The sequence below is a fragment of the Sceloporus occidentalis genome, unplaced genomic scaffold, assembly GCF_023333645.1.
Source record: "Sceloporus occidentalis isolate IW3139 unplaced genomic scaffold, rSceOcc1.0.p SCAF_1, whole genome shotgun sequence".
Taxonomy (NCBI): Eukaryota; Metazoa; Chordata; class Lepidosauria; order Squamata; family Phrynosomatidae; genus Sceloporus; species Sceloporus occidentalis.
The window spans coordinates 319518689-319542439 of NW_028316981.1; positions in this window are offsets into that span (position 1 = coordinate 319518689).

Here is a 23751-nt window from a genome sequence, read left to right on the forward strand (position 1 = left end):
TTGAGCCAGGGCAGTTAAAGCACTCTCAAACTGGATTATTTCTGCAGTGTGTTTTGGACCACAGTAACCCCTCCTGGCCACCCTCCAAACCTGATGGAAACGTCTTTCATTTGTCCTTGGACTGCTAGCATAATAGACCTCCTTCTCCCCATGCAGCTGGCATCTGGTAAAGTAGGTTGGGGAGAGGGCAGTTATAATTGTGGCAATAGTGTCACAATCATGACAAAATAGTAATCATGAATACAAAATAGTTACCTAGATTTGCTCATCCGTAACTGTTCAGTATTCACAATTGCTACTTAATCATGATTGCATGAGGGTCTTACTGAAAGTTAATGCCTGTGTGCCATTTTCTCTGAAACTATTAATCCAAATGGGATGTTATTACACCACCAGATAGAGCAATCCTTCCTGCATAATTTCTGCATTTCTAGGCCTTGCAAAATCATGGCTGGGAAGCAAAAACAAAGCGCAGTCATTGAGTTCTTGACCAAAGAAAATGTACTGCCACTGACAGCCACAGAAAGCTCAGAAATGTGTCTGGCAAGGTGACAGTTGATGAGAAGAAAAGGGCGAAAAAAGGTTAAAGAAAGCCAAACCAGTGTTGAAGAAAAGCCAAGTAGCAGAAGGTCACAGCAGTCTCCAATGAAAAACAAAACAGGATGGACATGATTCACGCAGACCAGTGTATTTGAGCAGATTATATTTAGCAGATTATCCACAATCTTGGTTATAAGAAAGTGTCTTAGGACAGAAATAATCCAGTTTGACACAGCTTTAACCGCTCTGGCCCAGTGCTAAGGGTCCTGAGAATTGTAGTTTGTGATGGCACCAGAGCTCTCTGATAGAGAAGGCTAAATGTTTAATAATAGAATCATAGAGCTGGAAGAAACCTCCAAGGGCCATCCAGTCCAACCCTCTGCCATGCAGGAACACACACCCCCGACAGATGGCCATCCAGCCTCTGTTTAAAACTACAGTTTTCACAAAACTACTATTCCCAGAATTCCCTACCACTGAGCTAGGGCAGTTAAAACAATGTCAAAGTGGAATATTTCTGCAATGTGTTTTGGCCCTATAAATTGTTGAGAAACTTGGCTGTGGTCACAATGCTATTGAGCACATTATCCACAATCTTGGTTATAGGAAAGTGTGTGCCAAATGGCTTCCTTTTCAGTCAACAGCTGATTCAAAAGAGAAGAGACTGTGTGTGTGTTTGGAACTGTTCATGAAATCATAGAATCCTAGAGTTGGAAGAGACCCCAAGGGCCATCCAGTCCACCCCCCTTTTGCCATGCAGGAAATCTCAATCAAAGCATGCTCAACAGATGGCTATCCAGCCTCCACTTAAAGACCTCCAAGGAAGGAGACCCCACCACAATCTCCAAGGAAGGAGTGTGTTCCACTGTTGAAAGCCCTTACTGTCAGGAAGTTTCTTCTAATGTTTCAGTGGAATCTCTTTTCCTGGAACTAGCATCCATTGTTCCTGGTCCTATTCTCTGGAGCAGCAGAAAAGAAGTTTGGTTCCTCCTCAATATGACATCCATTCAAATATTTAAACAGAGGTATGATATCACCTCTTAACCTTCCCTTCTCCAGGCTAAACATCCCCATATACATATTGATATGTATATTTGCATATATATAGAGAGAGAGATATCTTGGAGATGGGACCCAAGTCTAAACATGAAATTCATTGATGTTTTCATATATATCCTATTACACCTAATAAATAAATAATAAAATTTTTATTTATATCCCGCCCTTCTAGAAATCAGGGCGGCTTACAGCATGGATTAAAATACAATCAATATACACATTAAGAGTTAAAATGCAATACAATAATTATACAGAAAAGTAACCAACAAAAGCCCCATAGCCCAACCTCTTGGCCACGGAAGAGGAGGGAGGCCCACAGGATTTTATTCGGGGAATGCCTGTTGGAACAGGAAGGTCTTTAAATCCTTCCTGAATTGGGCCAGGGTGGTAGACGAGCGGAGCTCGGTGGGCAGCATATTCCAAAGGGCTGGGGCAGCTGTGGAGAATGACCTCCGTGTAGTGGAGGCCAACCTAGCCCCAGGCACCTTCAGTAATTGCTGCCCAGACGTTCTGAGGGTGCGAGGCGGAATGTATGGGGAGAGGCGGTTCTTCAGGTATCCCGGGCCCAAGCCATTTAGGGCTTTATAGGTAATTACCAACGCCTTATATTGGGCTCGGAAGCGAATGGGCAGCCAGTGGAGGTCTTTCAAAACCGGTGTTATATGGCTGGTCCTGGAAGCACCAGTGACCAGCCGGGCTGCCATATTCTGCACCATTTGCAGCTTCCGAGTTTGGTATAAGGGTTGCCCCATGTAGAGTACATTGCAGAAATCCAGTCTCGAAGTTACCAGAGCATGTACAACAGTTTCTAGGTCCCTCTGGGCCAGGTATGGGCGCAGCTGGCGAATCAACCGAAGCTGATAACAGGTGCTCTTGACCGTGGCATTCACCTGAGCAGTCAGGTGAAGCGACGAGTCAAGAAGCACCCCCAGACTGCACACGGAGTCCTTCACAGGGAGCGTGACCCCGTTCAGGACAGGTGGAACCACCTCCATTCCTGGACCAGGGGAGCCTATCACTAGTACCTCCGTTTTCTCTGGATTCAATTTGAGTCGGTTTTCCTTCATCCAGCCCATTACTGACTCTAGACAGGCCACGAGAGGAGAGACTCCATCCCCGGTCACTGCATCAGTCGGAGACATAGAGAAAATAATTTGGGTGTCATCAGCGTACTGATAACCCCGCGCCCCATGACTCCGGATGATCTCTCCCAGCGGTTTCATGTAAATGTTAAATAGCATGGGAGACAGAATGGCTCCTTGAGGGACCCCAGTTTTAAGGGGCCTCTCATCAGAGCACACGTCTCCCAGCTGCACCATCTGGGACCTCCCGGAGAGGTAGGAACGGAACCACTGGAGCGCAGTGCCCCCAATCCCCACCTCTGCCAGGCGCCCCAGAAGGATACCATGGTCTATGGTATCGAAAGCCGCTGAGATGTCCAAGAGCACCAACAGGGACACGCTTCCCCCATCGATGCTCAGACGGAGATCATCGACCAAGGCGACCATGGCAGTCTCAACCCCGTAGCCCGCCCGGAAGCCAGTTTGAAATGGGTCCAGATAATCCGTTTCATCCAAAACCGCCTGAAGCTGGATCGCATCCGCCCTCTCGATCACCTTTCCCAAGAACGGTAGCAGCGAAACAGGCCGATAATTATTATGAACCAGGGGGTCAAGGGAGGGCTTTTTTAGGATCGGTTTTACAATGGCCAATTTAAGATCCGATGGAAATAGCCCATCCCTCAGAGATGTATTAATTATCCGGCGTAACAACAGTGTTACCGCCGGACCCCCCTGGGCTGCTAACCACGAGGGGCAGGGATCAAGAGAGCAGGTTGTTTTCCGAACACTTCCGATGATCTTGTCCACATCCTCGGTACTCACCAACTCAAACTGATCCAGTTTAACATAGTCCACAGAGGCTCTGGACACTTCTACTCTAGGTTCTGCTGTAATGTCGGCGTTCAGACCTTCGCTTATACGAGAAGTTTTATCCGCAAAAAAGTCGTTAAACATGTCGCAGCAGGCCTTAGAAGGTTCAAGGATCTGGTTCAGGGTGGGAGGGAGCTGAGTTAGCTCCCTAACCACCCTGAACAACTCTGCCGGACGCGACTCAGCGGACGCAATACGAGCACCATAGAACGAATTCTTTGTTGCTCGTATTGCCTCTCCATAGTCCTTTAACAATTGGTCTAGGAGAGTCTTGTCGTTTAAGCGAAGGTGTTTCCGCCAACGGTACTCTAGTCGTCGCAGGACCCGCTTCCTTGCCCGGAGATCTTCCGTATACCAGGGCTTACATTTGGAAGCGGGCCTGAGAGGGCGCTTGGGAGCGATCCTGTGTATAGCCCTAGAAAGTCCGGTATTCCAGATACCGGTAAGGGCATCAACAGAGTCGCCGTCATTTCCAACTGTGAGCCCCTCTAAGGCTTCTTGGAACCTCTCAGGTTCCATCAGCCTTCGAGGGTGGACCATCCTAACAGGTCCACCACCCCCGGGGGGGATCTGGGTAGAAGCCTTGATTTTCACCTCTACCAGGAAGTGATCCGTCCATGACAGGGGGGAAACATTAGTTATTTCCACCCACGGATTTTCCGCATCCGAACAGAAGACCAAATCGAGAGTATTACCCGCACAATGCGTAGGACCCTGTATCAGCTGGGACAGGCCCATGGCCGCCATGGTCTCCATGAATTCCCGAGCTGCACCGGGTGGAACATGGCTGGCCGTGAGGGAGATGTTGAAGTCACCCAGGACAAGAAGCCTGGTCGTCTCCAGCATCAGCTCAGCGACCAGCTGTGTCAGCTCGTTAAGGGAGTCCGCTAATGCACGGGGTGGCCGATACACTAACAGAATCCCTAGACTGTCCCTAGCCTTTAGGGTCAGGTAAATGCACTCGATATAGGAGGTCTGTCGGATGTGGTTCCTGGTGAGGGACACGGTGTTCCTATGTATCAAGGCCACACACCCCCCCGCCCACCTAACCTGCGCTGATCCTTCACCGAGAACCCAGCGGGCAGGGCCTGAGCCCACACCGCATCCCCTTCAGGCCCCAGCCAGGTCTCGGTAATGCAAGCCAGGTCACACTTAGAGTCCTCCAGCAGATCCTGGAGGATGTGGGTCTTGTTGTTGACAGACCTGGCATTGCACAGGAGCAGCGACAGGGTTTGTGGCACGGTTGGAGTGACCCTCAGGTCCTTCTGGTTGGGAGGGGGACAGGAAGGCGGGATAGATATGATGCATCTATCACACCTTCCCCTGGAACGCCAGTCCCTTCTCCCACCGCCATACCTCCCCCTGCCCCACACAACCTCAATTGGAGCCCCGCTTGCAAAGATGTTATCCCCGGCCCAGGCATCCCCCGCTTCCCTATCCTCCCCCCACCCTCCTATGGCTATTAAAGGAGCAGGGGTTAGCCACCACAGGCATCCCCTGCTCCCAGGCTAATCCAAAGCCTCTTCGCCCAATAAAAGCTGCGCAATTGCGCAGCTCCGCAACAACGGAGCTCCCCAGTCCGTGGGCGGCACTCCCGGGGCGGTGCGCAGATGCGCACCTCCGACACCCCGGGAGGAGGCTGCCCGGCCGAAGGCGCAGCTCTGGTGGCGTCGGTGGTCCGGCGAGAGGCAGAAGGGGGCGTGTCAAGGAGGGACCGGTTGCCCGGCTTTTGTACCCGCCGCTCTCACCTGGCGGGCTCCTCCCTGCTTCCCCCCAGGTGTTCCTTAAAGGCCCACTCGCTTCCTGGCCGCCAAACGCCAAAGCCAGAAGCCAAGCCCAGAGTCTTAAGGGGGTCCCGCCGCGGAGCTCCCCAGTCCGTGGGCGGCACTCCCGGGGCGGTGCGCAGATGCGCACCTCCGACACCCCGGGAGGAGGCCGCCCGGCCGAAGGCGCAGCTCTGGTGGCGTCGGTGGTCCGGCGAGAGGCAGAAGGGGGCGTGTAAAGGCACAGGCACAAACACAAAAGCCTCAGCTTGGCTTGGAGCTGGCTGGTGGTAATGCAGCAGGGCAGAAGAAGCCTCAGAGGCCTTGGCCCCGCCCCCTGTCCAAGTTCCTTGCCTCAGCTGCTGCCCAGATGGTAAAGGCACAGGCACAAACACAAAAAGCCTCAGTTTGGCTAGACTGAAGGTAATTTTAAACACAATAATTTTTAAATAATTTTGTGCATTAAATTGTCAGGGATGATGGGAGTTGTAGCTCTTCACCTCTGGCTCTAACTCACCACCTTGTTATGCAGCAGAGCTGACCAGTTTTGGCCAGTGGTTAAAGCTTTTCTTCTAAAGCAGCAGAGTTTCAGAGAATAGGCTGAAGACCCTGACAAACTCTCCAAGCCTTCTCACTCTTCTTCCTCAGAAGTCTTCAAACAAAAGATCTACTTTATTCTACTATAAATACTATATGCCCTACAAATCACAATCTCTACAATCTCCAAAATACTCCAACTACCCACAAAATACATTGGCAAACATAGCAATTATTATAGCCATTGTAAAATACCACCCACTTAGCCAGTTTCCACCCAGTGGGCGTGTACACTCATTTTGATTGGTTCTCATAGTTCCACCCATACTTAAGGATTTCATCATCTCACCTTGTACACTTAATGAATCTCAGGTGTTTCCAACTGTACATTCTACAATTCTGTCCTTGACATTCAAGACTTCTAAATTACATTAGCTTTTTCACCTGTGTAGCTTCTTAATTGCTCTTGCTTAGTTATCGTGACTTTCACATACATGTTTTATTTCTTCTACTGTATGTCCCATGTTGCATTTTCCTTAACATAAAAAAAGTTGGTGTACACTGAACTATCAGAAAGCAGTGTTGTCACTATTACTGCCCCCCATTTGGATAAGTTTGGAACTTGGGAGTATTTGAGATTTCAGAATTCTGGCTAAGGGAGATTCAATCTGTACCTCTTAAGCATGGAAAAACCTGTATATAGGATGCATCCAAAACTCATTAGCACTTTTCATCATTCTTCCAGAAATCTAGCCCATTATATTAAAATTAATAACGATGACAATAATAATAATAATAATAATAATAATAATAGCAACAGAGATCTGAAGTTGCAATTTTTACACACTGTTGTGCTATCAAGGGGCTCTTCTTCTCCCTCCACCACACTAGAACTTAGAAAAGTTACTTTTTTGCTCCAAATTCCAGAATTCCCCAGATGTCATAGTGATTGCATGTGTTCTGCTTGGATACTGTTCCTTTGCTCTCATTTGGTCTGTTTTATATCATCACCACCTCCAAGGTCCTGGCTATGTTACTCCGCATACGACTTGTGTGGATTCCTGTTGGATTTAGCTCTAAAATCCTTTGGTGGCTCAGAAGAAAAGCTCCTGGCTCAGAAGGCTGGAGAGTCAACTTTGAGGAAAGTCCGGGGACTCCAAGAGATGCTTCCTTTTAAGTTGGAGGAACGTCCAAATAACATTCAAGTCACACCTGACACAGTCTATACTATTCTGGAGCACATTTGTACCAGACAAGATTACTTGTATGCAGTGCTTCCAACTGAGATCTATGACAGCATCTGTGCCTCCCACAATATTTACCTAGAGACTGTCTAGCAACTACAGCTCTAGGAAAGAACGGGAAAAGAGATATAGATATATCTCAAAGGCCAGCATGGCAGGTATTCCATCACCATCACTTTCTCATGTGGTGCACATCTGTGACTTTTTGGCCACATACTGGAAAAAATTCTGGTACAAAGAGAAGGCAGCCAGCCAACCTCCCCGCCTCCCCCCACCATCCCTCCCACCTACGAATTGCTACAGAGTCAGATAATCCTTTACAATGGAGTCCAAAAGATGGATTTGGCTCTCCTTGGTAATAAACTGTGCTATAAAGGAGAAAGAGAAACATGTCCTTTCCCCTTGGGACAGAGGGGGCATATGACATGTGGGGTCTATTACCTGCGATACTTTTTCTATTAGCCATCTGAACCTGTTTGCAAACTGCAAAAAGCCCCACTGTGATTGTTTTCTCCATCAGCATCATCCGGGTACCCAGCATGACAGGAACTTGCCTGAATTTGCATTTGGTTGTAAACATCCATATTCTCCCACTTAAAATCCCCTCACCAGACTTTCTGACATTAAATGTGGAGATGTATGCTTTTTTAATGCTGCAATGTGTGTGTCTCTGTGGTGATTACCTTGCGTCCATTACCCCTCTACTATCTCTCCCACACCACTCATTGTACACAATGTACGTCACTCAAATGCCCTGTTCATATTCCAGTCTCATAGGCAAACATGCAAAGGCTGCACTCAGATATAATGACAAACCATGGTTTATAATTATGGGAACCAATCATGGCAAGCATTACTCTGGTACACGTCTGTCATCCCCTCCCCTCCAGCACTGCTGAAAGGCAGCCGCCAGAGGCTTTATACAAACTCATTGTACTGTGTACAATTCTGCTTGCCAGACATCGAAAAGGATATTACTATGCTAAGAAAAGGGTGTGAAAAATGATCACAGAGCTGGAACCATTACAATAGGTTATAACATTTAGGGTTCAAACAAAGGGTAAGTAAGGAGAGACAGGCTAAGAGTTGCAGAAGGTTATCCATGGTGTAGAGAGATTTAATTTGTTATTTGCCATCTGAATGACAGTGACCATCTGAATGAGAGTCTGCAAAGGGATCTTGTAACACCTTTGAGACCAACTGTGTGAATGAAGTTGTATTGGTCTACTTCCTCAAATGCATGGACATTTGCTCTTGTATACCTTCAAGTCATTTCTGAGTTATGGTAATCCTAAAGTGAACCTATTATGGGGCTTTCTTGGAATCTTTCTTCAGAATAATAATAATAATAATTTGTTTTATTTATATACCGCTATTCCAAAGATCATAGCGGTGAACAGCAAGTAAGCTAATTAGCAAGTAAGCTAATTTGCCCCCAATAGCCTGGGTACTCATTTTAGCTCCCTCCTCGGAAGGATGCAAGCCTGAGTCGAGCTTGGGCCCTTTGCTGGTCTTGAACTCGCAACCTTGTGGTTTCGAGTGAATGGCTGCAGTACAGGCATTTAACCACTGCACCACCAGGGCTCCTTTTTGTTGCTATTGCCATCCTCTGAAGCTGAGAGTGTGTGACTTGCCCAAGGTCACCCAGTGGGTTTACAGGGATGGGCTGGGATTCAAACTCTGGTCTGCAAAGTCATAGTCCAATATTCAAACCACTACACCACAGTGGCTTTCATACATGGAAACAGACCAAGTCAATTCTAGGCTGCATCAGTAAAACTATCATGTCTAGCTCAAGGGAGGTAACAGTGTTACGCTGTTCTGCTTTGGTCAGGCCTCACCTGGAATATTCTGTCCAATTCTGATCACCACAATTCAAAAAGAACATTGAGAAGCTGGAGCGGGTCCAGAGGAGGGCAACCAAAATGGTGGGAATGGTCTGGAGATCACCAAGCTCTATGAGGAGCAGCTGAGGGAGCTAGGTATGTTTATCCTGGGGAAGAGAAGGTTAAGAGGTAATATGATAGCCCTGTTTAAGCATTTGAAGGGGTGTCATATTGAGGAGGGAACAAGGCTGTTTTCTGCAGCTCCAGAGACTAGGACCGAGAGCAATGGATTCAAACTACAGGAAAAAAGATTCCAGGAAGAACGTCCTGACAGTAAGAGCTGCTGGAGAGTGCAACACACTCCCTTGGAGAGAGGTGGAGTCTCCTTCTCTGCAGGCTTTTAAACAGAGACTGGATGGCCATCTCTCAGGAGTGCTTTAACTGTGTATTCCTGTATAGCGAAATAGGGATGGAGTGGATGACCCTTGGGGCCTCTTCCAACTCCATGATTCTATGATTCTTTGAAACATTATGTTACAATGTCTTTCACTCAGCTAGGCGGGGTACAGATCGCCCAAAAAGGGCGGTCTGCCCGTGCCTTGTTTTGCTGTATGAGGAAGCGGGTTCTTTTTGCGGAGCCATTGTGATGATGCAGTGTGCCAATGGTGCACTCGCGACATCACAATGGCATCGCAATGCCAGTTGTGTCAAAATAGCAGCACCCATCTGTACAGGGTGCTGCCATTTTGACGCCCTCGTCACATGTGAGGGGTGTCTGGAAGCACCACCCCTTGAACATGATGACGGCGCCCCATTGCGTCAGTCTGTATAGTGCCTTAGTCTCCAAGGTTACAAGATCCCATTGCATACTGGTATTCCAGACTAACATGTCGAAGTCTCTGAATTTTCCCCTCATCTGAATGAGACACGTCCAAAAGCCCCGCATAGCAAAACCCTTCCTCGGGTCTTGTAAACTCAGGGCAGCTGTGGCTTTCTTAATGTAACACCATCTTTTTTTCCCCTGTTGCCTCCCACTTTGTTGAGCATTATCATCTTTTCCCCACTGAGTCCTGCCATCTCATGATATGCCCAAAGTACAATAGCAGTCGCTAAGTCAAGCTTCCAGCTTCTAAAAATGGCTGTTGAAGCGGCTTACAGGACCTGGGCTGCATCCGGGATGAACCCGGGTGATGATTTGGCAGCAATTTCTTTGCCATAACACCTGGCTGCCTCCTGAATTAGCACTGAATTTGGGAAAGGTAAGCCAGGGTTTTAATCCCATGTGATAAGGTCCTATATCTATGTCTTTATTACTCACGTTATAGTTATGTAAATCATAAGTGGGTGAGAGGCTGCATAGGGAGAGATATTTCTCCTCTTCTCATAATACAAGAGCCCCAAGGCATCATTCAGTGGAGCTAAATGGTAGGAGATTTGGAAAAGATAAAAAGACACAATTCTTCACACAGCGCATAGTTAAACTGTAGCATTTGCTACTGTAAGATGTAGTGATGGCCACCAAATTAGATGGCTTTAAATGGGAATTATACAAATCATAAAAGATAAGGCTGTAAGTGGCTACTAATCATGATGGTTATACGCTCATCCTGTGATCAGAGACAGCCAGCATTTCTTCCTCAGATGCTGAGGAAGAAAAGTGTGCTGTGCGCCAGTCATTGTGGGCTTCCTATGGCCATCTCTGACCCACCATTGTAGAAACAGGCTGCTGGATTAGAGAAGACCTTGACATGGCTCTCTGTTCTTCTAATGGTTGCACACAGTTGCACACTTGGAGAGCGGTGGAGTCTCCTTCTGTAGAGGTTTTCAAGCAGAGGCAGGATGGCCATCTGTCATAAGGAGGGCTTGGCTTTCCTGAATGCCAGGATGGGGTTAGACTGCATGGCCCTTGCGGTCTCCTCCAGCTCTAGGATTCTGTGATTCTATATGAAGTTGGCCCGAAGACACACAAAAACAACAATTAACACATTAGAAAGCTGGGCAAAAACTAACAAAATGAATTTCAACATGGGAGAAATGTAGGATACTACATCTGGGCAAAAAAAATGAAATGCACAAATGTATGATGGCTTTACAACAGTACATGTGAAAGGGATCTAGGAGTCCTAGCAGACCACAAGTTCAACATGAGTCAACAATGTGATGCAGCAGCTAAAAAACTAATGCGGGTCTAAGCTGCATCAATAAAAGTATAGAATAGATCAAGGAAACTCATAAAACCACTCTATTCTGCTTTGGTCAGGCCTCACCTAGGCCCCATTCTCACTAGCCCATTTGTTCTGTATTGAACTGGGCAGATCCGGTTGCCCCCATACCGAATCTGCCCAGGTAGAAGTTCACACTACCCTTTACCTTGATCAATGCAATTTGCCCCTCTGAAGTTCACATTTGCAATACCCTTTAAAATGGAGCCTCCTTTGTTGTCAGTTAAATTCACTTCCACTTTTGTCAAAGGTGACGCATCCTACAACCATTGTGCAACGGAATTGGTGCTTTCCTCCCTCCTTTAAAAAAAAACTGGCGACAGTGTTTGCATATTCTGTCAACTTGTCAAATTAAAACACCTCCAGGTGTGTGTGTGTGTGTGGTGTGTGTGTGTGTGTGGTGTGTATTTGGGTCATTACAGATTATGGCAACCCTAAAACGACCCCATCCTGGGGTTCTCTTGGCAAGAATGGTTCCGAGGAGATTTGCCATTGCCTTTCCCCTGAGGCTGAGAGAGTGTGACTCCCCCAAAGTCATGGGTTTCCACAGCCTTCCCTCTGAATGCCAGGCTCTAGCTTCCCCTTCGCTTCCAGCCCAGCATTTGCTCCTCTTTGGAACCTCTTCCCTCCCCTTCCCTTCAAGTCCAATGCCACCTCCAAAGCCCTTGCCTCCCCCCATGCCAGCCTCTTCCCTTCCCTTACAGTTCAAAGCATGTGCATAATCTGGCACAACAATAATAACAACAACAACAACACCTTACCCCAGAATGCCATCCCTGCATCCTCTTTCTTTGCTTTCCCTCTGATTGCCACCCCAAAATGCCCTACATACACATACACATATCTAGCAAAAGCATTCACACATTGTATCAATTTGCCAAAAAGGAAACCCAAGCATTTGCATATTCTGTCTCACACACACACACAAAATAATTTCTAAACAACGCCCCTTGCAAAGTGCCTGCCGTGCCGGAAGCAAGCAAACGAAAGGGAAATGTAGCACAAGCAGATGCAGTCTATCAATGTGTATCAACCTGTAGAACGAGCATTCGCATAATCTGTCAAAAATAAAATTACAAAAGAGAGAGAGAGAGAGAGAAAGCTGCCTGCGAGAGAGAGGCATGTTCTGCCCTCCCTCTGCCCTAAATCCCTCCCCTGAACTTAATCCGATCATGTCTGGGGCCGAGTTCACATTTGCCGGCAGCTGGGAAGAAACGGGTTTTTCCTAAAAGACACGGGAAATAATCCACTTTCGGAACAACCGCTCTAAGGGGGATTTGACCTGGATCGGGTGTGAAAGACCCTAATTCTGATGTGTTTAAACTGGTGCCAGTGGGAACTTCCCACTTTTAATCTGGGTTACAATTCAGTACAAAAGCTAGTCTGAATGGCCCCTTTGAATACTGCATCCAGTCCTGGGCACCACAACTCAAACGATGTTGACTAGCTGGAGCATGTCCACAGAAGGGCAACCAACGTGGTGAAAGGTCTGGAAACTACCAAGCCCTGTAAGGAGAAGAGGTTAGGGAGCTGGGTATGTTAGGCCTAGAGAAGAGAGGGTTAAGAGGTGATAAGATAGCCCTGCTTAAATATTTGAAAGTGTTACCCAAAATGCTAGGGTTCCATGCTTTAGTTCAGTGTTTCCCATCATTTTGTCCTCCATTTGGTTTGGACCAGCTCCCAGAAGCCCCAGACAATGTGGCAAACAGTCAAGGATTATGGGAGCTGAAGTCCAAAACATCTGGATGCCCAAACATTAGGAACCACTGGTTTAGGTGCTATCGTCTAGACTCTAGAGGAGCAAAAATGAGCTTGCTCCATCTTCCATGAGATAACAGCCCTTCAGATATTCCAAGATGGCTGTATCAATCACCTCTCAGTTTTCTTTTCTCCAGCCTAAATATCCCCAACTCCTTTAATAATTCCTCACAAGACTTCATTTCCACACCTATAACTATCTTGGCCACCCTTCTCTGGTGGCTAATTGGCTGGCATCCTAGAAGCTTAGATCTCACCAGTCCAGCCTGTCTAAATGCTTGCAAGCCACAGTTAAGTTTAACCAGAGTTGCAAAAAGTTCATTTTGGGGTTACGTCTTTCAGAATCCCCCCAAAGTGTCCAGTGGCAGGATGGTCCAGGACTTGTAGCTCAACAGAAGTAATTTTTCCAAGCTCTGAAATTAACCACAGTTTAGGGTGTGATTGACATACTCATCTGCAATACTCATCCGCAATTAACTGGCAATAGATGTGAAATCCTCCTATTTGTTCACAACTCCTCTGGAAGAGGAACGACAAAGGCAAGGAGGAGTTTAAAACCTGAGGGTTTTTTCACCCATCACAATTCAAAATGCAGCCGCAAACCAACAATTAACAATTATTCCCATTCTCCCACCTACTCATTCCCTCTCTTTCACAGCGCTTAGCGTGATGACAGGTTGTTTGCTTTGTTTCTGGTTCTTTTAATTATTCAGAGCCAACATTGATTTTGCAAATATCTTTTGGGGATGGATGCTGGTAGGTTTACAGATTTTAGGGGTGGGAATCAAGTGTGAAAACCATTTAAACTGGCATTTCGATTCAGAAGGTACAAACTGTATTAGTGTGTTTTGTTGATGTTTTCATCCACCTTGTATTCTGAAGAGATGTCTGTTGGGGTTTGTGGACATGTCAGAAACCATTCTGATGCTTGTCATTTCCAATGTGGCCTCTCTCGTCAGTGATGTGCATGAAAGACTAGCGGGGAGTAGTCAATTTGTTTCCACCCCCCACTATCTCATGATGCAGTTCTTCAGAAATGCTTGACAGTCTATTTTCTTTACTTTTTTCAAAGGAGGAATGAGACAAGGAGGTATAAGAGGAGGTCATCTCAATTGCTGCTGCAGTGGAAATAATAATAATAATAATAATAATAATAATAATAATTTGTTTTATTTATATACCGCTATTCCAAAGATCATAGCGGTGAACAGCAAGTAAGCTAATTAGCAAGTAGCATCATTTCCATGCAAAATATTTCACAAAACTACAATCCCAGAATGCAATAGCATGGAGCCATGCTAGTTAATGTGATATCAAACTGCATTAATTCTGCAGTGTGGCAGCAGGCAGAGTCCAGACAAGCTCAGCAGTGGCAAGAATAGAACAATATACAGTGAACCCTTGGTAACCACTGGGGGTTGGTTTCAGGACCCCAAATGGACACCAAAATATGTGCATGCTTAAGTCCCATTAAATTCAGTGTCATAGCAAAATGGTGTCTCTTACATAAAATGGCAAAATCAACCCTTGCTTTTTAGAATTTAATATATATTTAATATTTTCAAGCCATGGATAAATAATCTGTGGCTACAGAGGGCCAATTGTACAGCCCAACTCCCATATCTGCAGGCATATGTTCCCAGATTTACCATGGATAGTGAAAACCATGGATAATGGTGAATGCTATATTACTGCTGGATGTTGACCACACAGTTGCTCCAGAGGATCTCCACATGACTGGAGAAGTCATGATGAAGGACCTCCAGATGCCTAAAGAGACCTTCTGAAGAATCTTGCCAAGAAAGCAGCAGCATATTGGGAAGATCAATATGGAAAGGGAACTTGCAGCACTTTTGAGCCCTAGGCCCCATTCAGACTCACCTATTTGCACAGGATGGAACTGGGCAGAATCGGGCCCCCTTCTCCCAAATCCCTCCGGAAGCAAGTGCCCACTAATAATTTACCTCAATCAGGGTAATTTAACCCTGAATGCCCTTGCAGCTCTTGCGGAGAGTTCACATTTGCGGAACCGGTTTAAAATGAAGGCGCCTTTGCTGTCAATCAAATTCAGTTCTGCTTTCGTCAAGGTGAAGTTTCCTGCACCCATTGGGCAATCAGATGTGTGCTTCCCCCCCCCTCCTTTTTAAAAAAAACACAGGTGGGAGTGTGCGCATATTTTGTCAAATTTAAAAACCTCCAGGTGTGTGTGTGTGTGTTGTGTGTATTTGGGTCACTACAGATTATGGATTTTCCCCTGCCTCCATTTTCAACCCCAAAATGCGATCAAATGCCATTTCTGCATCCTCCCTCCTTGCCACCCCAGAATGCCTCATACACATACAATAATGATATTAATAATAATAGTTAATTCCTCACCCCAAATGGCATCTCTGCATCCTTTGCTTTCCTTCAGCCACCCAGAATTCCTTACAGACACATACAATAGCAAAAGCATTCTGTATCAATTTGCCAAATTGAAAGAGAAACATTTGTAACATTCGCATTGTAGCATTCGCATATAAAAAATAATTTAGAAATAAAGCCTCTTGCAAAGTGCCATGCTGGGAGCAAGGAAATGAAAGGGAAAGTAGCACAAGCAGACACACATTCTATCTATATATGTATCTACCTGTGGCAAAAAGTATGCGCATAGTCTGTCAAAAATTTAAAAAGATAAAAAGAGAGAGAAAGCTGCCTGTGAGAGCGGAGGCTTGCTCTGTTTGCTGCCCTCCCTCTGACCTACCCTGAATTGACCCTTTCTCCAGCTCCTTCCTTCTCCTCCTCCTCCTGCTCCCCCCTTACCCCGATTCTGCCCTTGGCACCCCCGGCTGCATCCATCACCCCTTTGGCACCCATCCTCCAGCTCCTTCCTTCTCCTCCTCCTCCATCACCCAATGCTGCCCTCCATGGCACCCTTCTTTCCCCCGGCTTCATCCTCCTCCTCCTCCTCTGCACCGATGAAGGGGAGGCATGTTCTGCCCTCTGCCCTCCCTATGACCTAAATCCCTCCCCTGAACCTGACCCAATGATGATTGGGGATAAGTTCATATTCTCCGTACCCGGTTTTTTTCTAAAAGATACAGCTTTTACTCCGCTTTCAAATGATCCGTGCTAAGAAGCATTTGCCCCTCAACTGGTGTGAAAGCCTCGGGTTCGCTTATGAGAGATTCGGGGCGCATATGAACATCCCGTGGTTAATCCGGGTTCTGATCTGGGGTAAAAGGTGGTCTGAATGGCCCCTCACTGAAAGTTGGTAGCATGAGCTTTCATAGACTTGAGCCTACTTCCTCAGACGCATCTGTGAAAGCTCATGCTACCAACGTCGCTCTTTCAGTTAGTCTCAAAGATGCTGAAAGATTCCTTTGCATACTGATTTTCCAGACTAACACAGCTATGTCTTTGAATTCTACCAATAGGATTCTTGTCATAATTGTTAACAATATATATATTTCATGTTCAGTTCATGCATAGTTTTGAATAACAGTGTGCAAACTAGTCCTGTGAACTAGCCATTTCTGAGTAAAGATTTTTGGCCAGTTAATCCCAGATTAAAATAAATCTAGATAATTTGTTTCATCCAGGAACCCTGGCAGCTGGGAAGCCACCACACACTTCAGTATCATGCCCCAAAAGAGGATGCTTGAGACTAGCCAATAGTTCTCCAATCTGGTGAGATCGAGGGAAGACTTTTTCAGTAGTGGACTCACCAAAGCATCTTTTCAATAAGCAAGAAAACTTCTTGCTGTAGCGAGGCCTTCAATACTCCCCTTACTCAATCAACCATTTCAACAGCCAAGATGGGCATGGGTCCAGTAGACATGTGGTGGCTCTGATCTCTCCAAGGATCCTCTGAAAGTAGCTTGACTTTTTTGTCCAATGCAGAATGTCTGCATACCATTCAGGGTTATAGAAGTTGACTTCTGTATGTTGTGCATGGATATGTATGTGCATCTGGGTGCATAATTGGGTGTGCATTCAGTTGTGCACCATGGCCAGTGAAATAAGGGTTGTGAAGCACACTCAGTGCCTAAAACCTGGGATAAAGAAACTGGCACTACACAGCCTCAGTGGAGGATCAAGGCATGTGGCTTGTGTTTTTCTGTGAAAAGCCAAATTCCCATTTGCTTTTCCCAACTCTGGGCTTCTTGTGGGAAATGAAAACTCTCTTGGCTCCTCCTTTGCCAAAAGATTATGAAGACTGTGCCGGATGCAAGATATTAGGGCCTCTTGTTTGCCTTTCTGTCAAGACACTCCTACAATCTAAAAGGAAGTACTTAACAAGGTTGTGAAATCCACCATCAACTTTATGGAGCTACATAAATGGATATTGCCTTGCAAAGTTAATACGAAGATATCAATTTTATAGCCAAGGCAAATAAAAACAGTTTGGCTCCCATTAGCCTTCAGCCATATTTCCGACAGCCAGATAGTACAAAGGAAGGGGAGGGGTGCTAATACATGAATACAAATGCATGAATACAAATGTACAGAAGAACATTGGCTCAACTCAGAAGTTCAGCAGCAGTTAAAGCATTTCATTCTCCACAAACAGGAGGAGTCAAACCAAAGGCACTTCTCTGCTATTACATGGTGTAAATTTTTCATCATCACTCACGTCCTCTTCCATGCAGAAGACTAATAGAAGAGATAAATCAATTCAAGGCCAGAATCAAACACCTGGTTAAGTCAAATTCAGCTGCTCCTTCGGAGGAAAGAACACAAGCAGAGGGCGGCAGCTTCCCTCCTCAGCAGGTCATGGTAAAGGGCACGTTTCCTCCTTATTTTCTTTTGCCTGCTTTGGAAAGCACTGTTAAAGCTCAGCACCAGAAGGATGAGACCCTTAGGCCAGAACTGGGGAAGTTCAGCCTTTTGTAAGAATTTGTCTCAAGGGAGGAAGGGGAGATCAATAACAGTCTCCATTAAAGAGTTTGCAACTGTTACACTCTCCCACCTTCCCCAACCACTGATCAATTAACAAGGAGCTGTGCTTATCAGACTGAGCTTCCACTTATTCCAACATCCCCCAGTGTTGCCTTGTGGCCTCCCGGTCAATGTGGGGTGGAATACACTCTGAGTCACAAGACATGTCTACATGGGTCATTCACAGCAGTTTCCATCCACCCTCATGCCTCCTTGTCCCCAGAGTTCAGGAAATAAGTCTTTTGTGTTGTAAACAGTAAAGCTTTATTTCATAAACATATTATACTGTATTTTTTAAACTGTAATCTGCTTTGGGTCCCAGTATTTGGAGGAAATCAGGTTAGAAATGGAGGAGGAGGAGGAGGAGGAGGAGGAGGAATACAACTACTAGCAGTAGTTAGAATATGCAGAACATCTAACTTCTGAACCCCCCCCCCCCCCCCATTCCAAAGATAGATTCAGCAGAGGTCCTTTCACAATACCCTAAAAAGTGTAAGTGCCAAAAGGATTCCAGCCAGCCTATTCATACAACCTATTTGTACAGCCACTAATCCTGGAGCAGATTTCAACGGAGAGAAACTGCCCACCCAGGATGCAATAGGAAAATTATGACCTTGTCTCAGTCTCTTTGTTTCCCAAAAGTCATCACTTCTTATAGAAGTATAGAATCTTAGAATCCAGTCCAACCCCATTCTGCCAAGCAGGAACTCTCAATCAAAGCATCTCAACAGATGGCCATCCAACCTCTGTTTAAAGACCTCCAAGGAGGGAGATTCCACTACACTCTGAGGGAGTGTGTTCCACTGTCGAACAGCCCTTACTATCTGGAAGTTCCTCCTAATGTTGAGGTGGAATCTCTTTTCCTGGAGCTTGCATCCATTGTTCCGTGTTCTAGTCTCTGGAGCAGCAGAAAACAAGATTGCTCCATCCTCAATGTGACACCCCTTCAAATATTCTTATTTTATTGTTGTTGTTGTCATGGCAACCTTGGGAAAGAGACATCTCCAAGATCCCCTGTCGTCCACTGCTCTGCTCAGGTCCTGCAGACCCAGGCCTGTGACCTCTTTGGATGAGTCTAACCATCTGGCATGTAATCTTCCTCTCTTTCTACTGTCCTCTACCTTTCCAAATATCATTGGGGCTGTACAGATCGGCACTTTGTGCCTGACTGTATGTGTGGTGAGGGCTGAGGGTCTGCACACTCCGAGCCCTCACTGCGCTACCCAGGTGCCATCTTGGTGCACGCCCATACACACGGCGTGTGCCATGATGTTGCACATTGTGCACAGAACAGAAGGGATGTTATGACGTCATGCCACGGCACTTATGATGCCCCTTCCAGGAAGCTGCTTGGAGAAACTTCTTTTTGCTCCCTAGAGGGAGCAGATCGGTGCCACTGTGTGCGGCTGCTGCAGCACAGATCTGGGGCAGAAAAGGATGGCATCTCATTGCCCATCTGTAGAGCCCCATTGTCTTATCTAATAATTTATGCCTTCTCATGGTGTGGCCAAAGTACGACAGTCTCAGTTTAGGCATCCTGGTTTCCAGGGAGTATTCAAGCTTGATCTGTTCAAGGATCCATTTGTTTGTCTTCTTGGCTATCCATTCTATCTTGATTTTTTGACTGCAATGTCCATTCTGGTCTATATTTGATCCAAGGCAAGGGAGCTCTTTGACTATTTTGATTTTCTTGTTGTCTAGGATGAATTCTTGTAGTCATTATTTTTATTTTCTTAAAGTTCAGCATTAAGCCTACCTTGATGCTTTTCTCCTTGACCTTCTTCAGTAATTGTTTCAGGTCTTTGTTGATTTCTGCTAGTAGTATTGTGACATCTGCATACATTAGGTTGTTAATGTCCCTTCCCCAGATCTTCACTTCCCCTGCCTCTGCCTCTAAACCTGCTATGTGAACAATATTTTCTGTATGCCTTAAGAGAAGGTAAAAGGTGATATGTTTATGTTCTTGAAGGGGTGTCATACTGAGGTTGGAGCAAGTTTGTTTCCTGCTACTCCAGAGACTAGATCCCGGTACAGATGGGCAGAAAGCACCATCGTCAGGCCAAAATTAGGGTTCAGGGGGCTGCAGCAACCGCATGCTCCTGAACTCTAGCATACAGCGGTGGCACCATCATGGCAGCCTCCCATCCACACGGGGGCTGCCATGATGATGCAAGTGCCACACAGCATCCAGATGCCACTGGCAGGAAGTGGTGTCATGGCAGTACCTTTTCCTGTTTGCGGCCCAGCAAAAAAGAAGCATGTTGGTGCTGCAGCATGCGGCTGCTGCAGCACCAATTCAGACCAAAGATGGGCGGCATGGAGCTGCCCGTCTGTCGAGCCCCTAGAACACAGAACAATGAATGTAAACTACAGGAAAAGAGATTCTATTTCAACATTAGGAAGTATTATCTGATGGTGAAAGCTGTTGAACAGTGGAATGTATTCCTTCAGAGGTAGGTGGAGTCTCTTTCTTTGGAGGTTTATAAACAGAGGCTGGATGGCTATCTGTCAATGGGGATGCTTTGAATGAGAGATCCTGCATGGCAGAATGGGGTTGGACTGGATCTCCCTTGTGGTCTCTTCCATCTACACGATTCTATGATGCTATGCATACAAGATGATAATATGCAACCTTGCCTCACTCCTTTGCCAATTGGGAACAATTTTGTTTCTGTGTATTGTGTTCTAACAACATCCTCTTGTCCTGGATAGATGTTACCTATCAAGATTATCAGATCTTGTGGCACTCTCACTCCTCTAAGAGCAAGCCATACCTTTTCATGATCTATGCAGTCAAAGGCTTTACTGTCATCAATAAAACATATGCAGATTATCATCTGGAAAATCTCACTACCAGCCCTCAAAAATGTTATACATGAAAGGTTCTTTTATTAAGCCCTTGACCTCCACCAAGCAACTCTTTAGGTCAGAGATGGGGAATTGCAGAAGGGATGTGGGTCATTTCCTTCCCACTCTCATGCCCCCAACAGTCCACACACCTGCTCCTACCATGACTGGAAGTGATGCAATGTCACTTCTAGTCCTGGACATCAGCCCAAATATGGCCAATTCCCATGGTTTCAGGGGACTGGGAGCATTTTGGAAGACAGTACCAGAGACATCAAAGCACCATGTTTTTGAGATAGAGTGGTGCTTTGAATTTGGCATGATGAACATATGGGAGAAAAGTGAGATATAAATTAAACACATAAATAATACATCAAACAAATAAATTGTAATGCAAGGAAAGCTGAAATTAAGCAAACTGTGTTGGTGGAATCTGTCACATCATGTTTGTACCAGCACAGCCATCTGTTCTTTATAGAGAGTGATCTGATTTGGGTAGGAATTCTAGCAATGGTCCGGATTCTCCCCCCACTCTCTGCAATGCAAAGCCTGCTGTGTGCTAACCTTTACAAAACCAGCCTCTTCCACTCTTGAGAATGCCAACCTTATTGCAACTCCATCTGTAAGTCTAATGAGCTCCCTGCCACTGCGTCAATGTCAGGGACATCAGGGGGCATGAGGCTAGAGCCCTAAACCTAGGTCAGGTCATCTTTTCACCCTACCTTTTAAAAAGCTAAACAGATTGTCATCATTACCAGCCCCTTTTGCTCAGATGTGAGAGTTCAGTCTTTCAACATCTCTTCCTGAAAGGTCACTTAGAAAGAAGATTCCCACAGCATCTCTGCATGTGCATCTTTAAATGGGACTGTTCTACTGATTTGGAATGGAGTGGCTTACAATGTCTAGCTCACAACCAAACTCCCTCCTGATTCAGCAAGTCTCCTGTCCTCACAGAGTATTGAATCACAGATTTGGAAGGGGCTAGAAGGGCCATCTAATCCATACACACCCTGCTGTGCAGGATTCCACACTTAAAGCACACTTGAGAGATGGCTATCCAGCTTCTGTTCAAAAACATCCTAAGAAGGAGAGTCTACCACTCTCTGAGGTAGCTTATTCCACTGTCGAACAGCTCTTATCATCAGGAAGTTCTTCCTAATGTTTAGGTAGAATCTCTTTTCCTGTAGTTTGCATCTATTGCTTTGTGTTCCAGAGCAGCAGAAAACAAGTTTGTTCCATCCTCAACATGACATCCTTTCACATATTTAAACATGGCTATCACGTCACCCACAAGGGCAGCCTAGTCCAACCCCCTGCTGTACAGGAATCAACAAGTACTCCTGAGAAATGGCCATCCAACCTTTGTTTAAAGGCCTCTAAATAAGGTGAACCACCATCCTTTGAGGCAATCTATTCCCATCAGCAGTTAGTAATGCACCTCCTGGGCAGAAGACTGACAGAGGCATACTACTACTGTGCAGGATGTTGCTCTACTTTCTACATTCGTTATGCAGACCTGTGTCCTATTTTATCCTTTTTCTGTCTCCTACTTCTTTTGTTGACTTTTGTTTTGTCAATAGAAGTATAGTGTCTAAATCAAGGGAAGTCATAGTGTCACTATATTCTGCTCTGGTTGTTGTACTTTGGCCTTATTATGAGAAGACATCACTCACCAGAAAAGACAACAATGCTTGGCAAGACTGTTAGCACCCCCTGCATACCCCACACTGTATCTCGGGATCCTCATATTTTCATATCTCATATAACTGGAGATAAATATTTGTTACATTGACAGATCAGCATAATCCTCAATATGACATTCTTTCAAATATTTAAACAAGGCTATCATGTCACCTCTTAACCATCTCTTCTCCAGGCTAAACATACCCAACTCCCTAAGTCACTCCTCATAGGGCATGGTTTCTAGACCTAATGCTGAGCTGAGGCCTATAATATGTGTTTTGCATGATGGTCCAGAAAGTACAACCACATCTGTAAGGGATCTTTACACATGTATGTGACACCAACAAGGTTCCAGCCATTGTATTTGGCGGGGAGGGGAGCAATGTGTGTTAAAGGTAATCTGAGCTGGGAAAATGGCTGCCAGCATTTTTCGCCTCCCGCTGCCTCTCCAATCTGAATCACCCCCAAGGCTGCCATGGGACCAGCATTAAATGCATTTGCGTGTAATGTCTACTGCAGCCGACAAGTGGAAAAGAACTAGGTGGCTGCACCATTAATGTTAATGCCAGCTATAAATAGCCCATTTAGATCTTTTTCCTCTTTTTTCTTTTTAGAAAAATTGCTCTGCTGGAAGCAGGTGACTTTGCTTTTACAAGCCCTCGGCAAGGGGCTCTCCGTCTTTCGGACGGGAGAAGGCCCACAGGTGTTCTCGCCTCTTTTTTCTTTCTTAAATACTTCTTTGATTTACTTCTCTCTTGGTAGATTTTAATTACCACTCTGCTCCCATTGTCTGGAAAGAAGAAGCTGCAGCCAAGAGATCCATCATCGTAAAAAAAGAAAAAAATATCTGAGGCACACTGGAGAAAAGATGGAATAAATATTAACTGAGTCTAGGGAGGGAAATGTGCACATATATATACCCACATTTCCCTTGACAGTGACTTCGAATGATGGTTTGATCTGCTCACTTGGTATTATCTTGGATGGGCAGCTCTGCCTTTGAGTAACCTCTCCTCAAGGTCAGAGAGGACCCCAAAGCAGCCGGTAGGAGAGATTTTGTGACTCGGGAGCTAAATGAAGATTACAGTTGATGCTCTGCCATGGTGGAAAGGTGCCAGGGAGGGTAAATGGTAGGATTAGCCATGGCCTCTCTTCGTTCTCTTTATGGTAGCCTTGTGACACAAGGGCCACCAAATGGCCCTTAAAAGCCACTTGGATCCTGCTGACATGAACTTTTAAAGCTGGGCCAAACTCTCCACATGACAGCATGGGGCTTAGAATCCAGACACTGCTATAAAGGGGCCAGAATCCTGCTGACATTTTCTTTCCTGCATAACAAAAACTGAACCATTGCTCAAAGTATGCAAAAGTCAAAGAAGACACACTGGCACATTATGGACAGTGACTGACAAGACAAGAGT